We start from the raw sequence: 4,996 nt of genomic DNA, 5'->3' as shown, positions 1-4,996 counted from the left end.
CCTGCCAAGGCAGGGGGTCGGACTAGATGATCTTCCTAGGTCCCTTCCGACTGTAGCTACTATGAAACTATGAAACTATGCTGCCGCGGAGCATGGAGCTGCAGTGGTGGCAGTGAGGGGAGGCGGGCAGGGCTGGCCCGCGGGCCCCAGCTGGCAGTGAGGGGAGCTGCTTACATCCGTGGGGGTGGGCTCATCAGTGAGCCAGGCCCTGCTGCTGCTGCCCCAGCTGCACCTGATTTGACAAGATGGGGACAGTGCATGCAGCTTCTTGTCTGGCTCTGCCCCTTGAACCCGGCACATGGCCGGGAGAGCTGCAGCATGGCCCGTGGCCTGCCCACATGCATGGTGGATGGAGGCATGAGGTAAGTTCCCGCGCGGTGCTGGGGCTCCCTCAGTGCTGGGCCGGGGCTGTGGGGCACGTGGTTGCCAGAGCTGGGCTGGGTGGGAGGCAGGAGGAGCCCAGCCCAGAGGTGGTCTATGTCCAACTGCCTCCTTGGCGGTTCAGGTCCTGCTAATGTAGCCTGCATGGCTGAGGATGGGGGTCTGCATGCTGCTGGAACAGCCCGTGCAGTGAGGGGTCCTAAGGACCCACCCCCATGCAGACCTCCATCCTCAGCCACGCAAGCTACATCTGCAGGACATGGACCACTCCTCCCTACCCCACAGGCCTTTCCCCCTTGCACAGCAGTGGGTGAGGTGGCTGCCCAGGCCCATGCCCTCTATATTAACTGCTTGCAGACTCCCTGTAGACTGCGGGCAACATCCTGGCCCTTTGTGGGCCACATGTGGCCTGCAGGTAGTCAGCTGGGCAGCCCTAACCTAGTCCAACCCCCTGCAGAGAAAAATGATGTCCTGTTCCTAAGCCATACCAAACATACATACTTTCTGAAAACCACAACTTCCCTAGGCACATTTCCAGACCCATTTCATTGTCACTTCCTGTAACTTCATTGCTTTTAAAGGTCACATGACATCACTTCCTAATGTGATACCACTTCCTGTGAGGTCTTTGAATATGGCTTGCCGGCCCACTGGGTGATAAAAAGTTTGTGATGTGGCCCCACATTCAAAAAGGTTGGACACCCCTGATCTAGGCCTTTTAGCCCTGTTTTTTCTATGATTTTGAGTTTCTTAAGCTTATTCTTATTATTTCAGGTGAGCTATCACATACTGCCTCTGCTCCTTTAAAAAAACATTACAAGGCATCCATTTTTCCTGACTTGAGCTATCAGATCTGTTCTAATGCTGATAATCAACAGTAGTCATTCTGGATGAAGTTGTGATTAAAATGAACAGCTGGTTACTATAGTAAACTTCTAACCTCTTTGATCATATAGCCATGACCGTAAGCAACAGTGACTGTATATTTACCACCAGGACAATATAATTATAACCAAGTTCAAATGCAATGTACAAGTATTCTTTATCACTGGGTTGACATCCTGTCATTAGCTTTAGGGCTACTCTTGCAAAAAAATTACTTGTTTTGAATGAGCTTAGATGGGCTATTTATCAGAATCACACACGAAACTCAAAGTGTTGCTGGGAATTTCATGAACATCGTGGTAATTTGGCTAGAGTGGTTAGGAAACCTTTCCATCTGCATTTATATTAAACTTTAAAGATTTAAAACCTTTAAGGATCTCTAAAGAATCTAAAAACATTAATCCATCATTCAGGAGGTAGATTTAATATTAACCCCTGTTTCACAGGTGCACGGAACTGGCCCGGTTCATCCAAAGTTGCACAATAAAATATATGACTGAACTAGGAATCTAACCCAGATCTCCTACATTCTATTCCTGTGTTTTAATGGCTCTACAATATTGTTTTTAGTTTGCACTTGTCTTAAAAAGTTGCATCAGTTTAACTTTAAATCTCTCTAATTAAATCAATGCAAAATCCTGCATAGATGCTAAATCAAGAGTGTCTGTCTACACAGGGATTTGCGCTTGTTTAAAAAAATCAGTTTAAAAAAATGGGTGTGAGGTTTTTGTACAAATAAAACCTCATAGCCTTCTGGTGTGTTGTGTTGTGTTTTTTTTTTCTTTTCTTAGATTCAGGTTAAATTTTAATGTTGGAAAATCTAGTACACTAAAACACAGACTTTAATGGGACATACTCAGCCATAAATTAATCATGGCCAGTATCATACCTAGGACTGAAATTTCATCTTTCCTGCTTTGGTGGCAACGTTCTAGTTACCATGTAGGGCTGTGCGAAGCTTCAGTTCCCAATTTGATTCAGCAGAGATTTGGCCCGATTCAGTGGCTGAATCTCTGAATCCGAATTGAATCAGAGGACCCTTTAATCTCTCCGAATCGAATCGGAACCCTCCAAATTAATTCAGAGAGATTCAGAAATATTCAGACACAGACACAGCTTTAAATGTTTTTTCTACATACCTCTAGGCTCATGAATGTTGTGATGCTGGGGCACATGGAGTGTCCCACAGAAGTGTGGGAGGCTCCCCAGTGCACTCGGCAGCAGACCAGAAGTGGACCAGAAGCACTTTTGGTCCAATTCTGGGTCCTCTGGGGAGCACGCTGGGCCCCCCAACCCCCGTGCCCCTCTGGCTCAACAACTGGTGCCTCCTGGGTCTGGGGGGACACCTGGGGTCTCCCCATGGCTGATTGCTGAGCCAAGGGAGTGCAGAGGGCCCCCCAGCATGCTCCCTGGAGGACCCAGAAGTGGACCGGAAGTACTTCTGGTCCAGTTCTGGGTTCACCACTGAGCACTCCTGTGGGACACTCCATGTGCCCCAGCATCACAGTGTTCACAAGCTGCGCTGGTACCTTGATGTATGTAGAAAAAACATTTAAAGCTGTGTCTATGTCCGAATTGCTGATTCTCTGAATCAGCATCAACTCTTTAGATTTGGATTCGGCCCTGGTGTGAATCAACAAATCGAATCAATGTCCCTGATTCGGGCCAAATCCAAATTGAATAGGGCCCACTTTGCACACCTCTATTGCCATGCAAGAAATTGGTGTTCAAGAGTGACTCTATACTATGGCAATGGATATATCTTACAGATAGTGACCATAGGATTCCCATTCATGATGGAGATGTTCAGGAACACAGATACAGAGATAAGAGGAAGGAAGGGCTATTGTGTTAGACTACCATTTTCTTGGATGGTGTTGCACATCCCACTATCAGGATGTGACACAGCATGGAAGAGTGCACCCCTGCAGCAGTCCCAAAGGGGATCCCATACAAAGGGTACCTGCAAATTTTTCACCTACCTCTGCAAAAACATATTGGTGCCATATGCTTGCACCACTGCTGAGATCTTTTTTCTCAGTACCTCGTTCTCCCTTACCTGAATTCACAGCAGTTCTGGAAGTGTCGGTACACAGTTCTCCTGGCTTCTGAGAGTTGTAAATTGGTCCAGTGGGATTTCTGATATGCCTCTGAGTAAACCCAACCTGCCAACTAATGGGTAACTCTGACATTTGAGGAATTTGTGTTAGCAAATCATTTAAGATGAAAGGCAGACATCTATTATTATGTCAGAACTGACGCATGACGGCAAGTGTGCTCCTTTATAATCAGTAAGTTATGGCTGGAAGGGACTCAGGAGATCATCTAGTCCAACCCCCTGCTCAAAGTAGGATGATCCCCACCTAGATCACTTTAGAACATTTTTACCCTTAGGACTAGTGTTGAGTTCAGGACAGTAGGAAAATAAGTTTTGTTTTTCACTTCTAGACACTAGCTTTCAGACTTGTCTTGATAAGTGCACCAAACATTTTTGGTAATCTTAGTTCACTCCATAGTGGACTTTGTGTTTCAGCACAGTGCACTGGATTGTGGTCAAAAGTGTGGGGGAGAGATCCAGAATGTACTTGGGATGAGTGAGTGGGGTGGGGAAAGTTTGGACATGCCCTGGTATTTCTACAACTAGATCTGTTAAAATGTAAACGGGGGTGAAGCAAATCTTTAATGGTGTTTTTGACATTACCAGTTAGTTTATTTATTTATCATCAAGAAATCTGGCATTTGGCTTTGCTGTATTATTAATGAAAAGTCAGGAGGATCCTCTGCTGAGTGGGGAGTGTTCCTCAGGCTGTTCTCCAAAATGACCACCTATGGCTAAATCCTGTTTGAATATGAAAGCTCACAACATCAACATGTCAAATGACGAGTGAAACAGAAGTCCAGCTGAGCTCAGTGGGGAATTCACCTGAGTGAGAGCTGAAGGAGTTCACTAACATAACCAAAAGCTCAAACATTAAAAGGCCTTTTATTATCCTACTACAATAGCCCCTGATGTGGAAAATAGTGGAACTTATACCCAAAACTAATGAAGAAATTTAACATGTTTTTTAGATTAGGACTGTAGGAAGCTACTGTTACAGATAATTCTGAAAAAAATGGAAGAAACACCCAGGACATTGGGGAAAAATTGTATGAAAAATAATTGAGGCAGGCTAAAATATGCCTCCTTGGAATTATGGAAACTCTGAGATGTGAGTAGCTATTATTGTTGAAATGTTGATATCTATTTTTTGTCTTCTGATGTGCCAGTGCCTACTTTTTAAATCAGTTAAATCTTTGAAATGTGAGGTAACATTCAGGACCTTCAGTGGAACTTCAATGGCAGAGTTAAGATATGGACAGGGCCAGATTAAAGCATTGGCAACCTAGGCACATGCCTAGGGCCCTAAGTGATGAAGGCGCCCAGTTGTGCTTATTTTATATATTATAATTGTAGCAGCATTTAAAAAATGGACCTGCCTGAAAGAACGGAGAGGGCTGCCTGGCAGAGAGACAGAGTTTGTCCCAGCAGGGATACTGTAGGCTCTGAGGACAAGTGAAGCTGCTTTGGAGGCAGCCCTGTTGGAAGTGGGAGGGGTGATGTAATTCCAGCAAAGTTTTGAAGGAGGGCGGTTAGGAAAAGCCTGGCAAGGGCTCTGGGCTGGGATTGGCTGAGAGTCTTGTATAAAAAGGGGGAGCAGTTTTCCCCGGGGGAGAGAGAGAGAGAGAACAC

Source organism: Crocodylus siamensis, chromosome 5 (genome assembly GCF_052110815.1).
Source record: "Crocodylus siamensis isolate JL-2025a chromosome 5, ASM5211081v1, whole genome shotgun sequence".
Taxonomy (NCBI): Eukaryota; Metazoa; Chordata; order Crocodylia; family Crocodylidae; genus Crocodylus; species Crocodylus siamensis.
Note: the sequence above shows the minus strand (reverse complement) of the source record.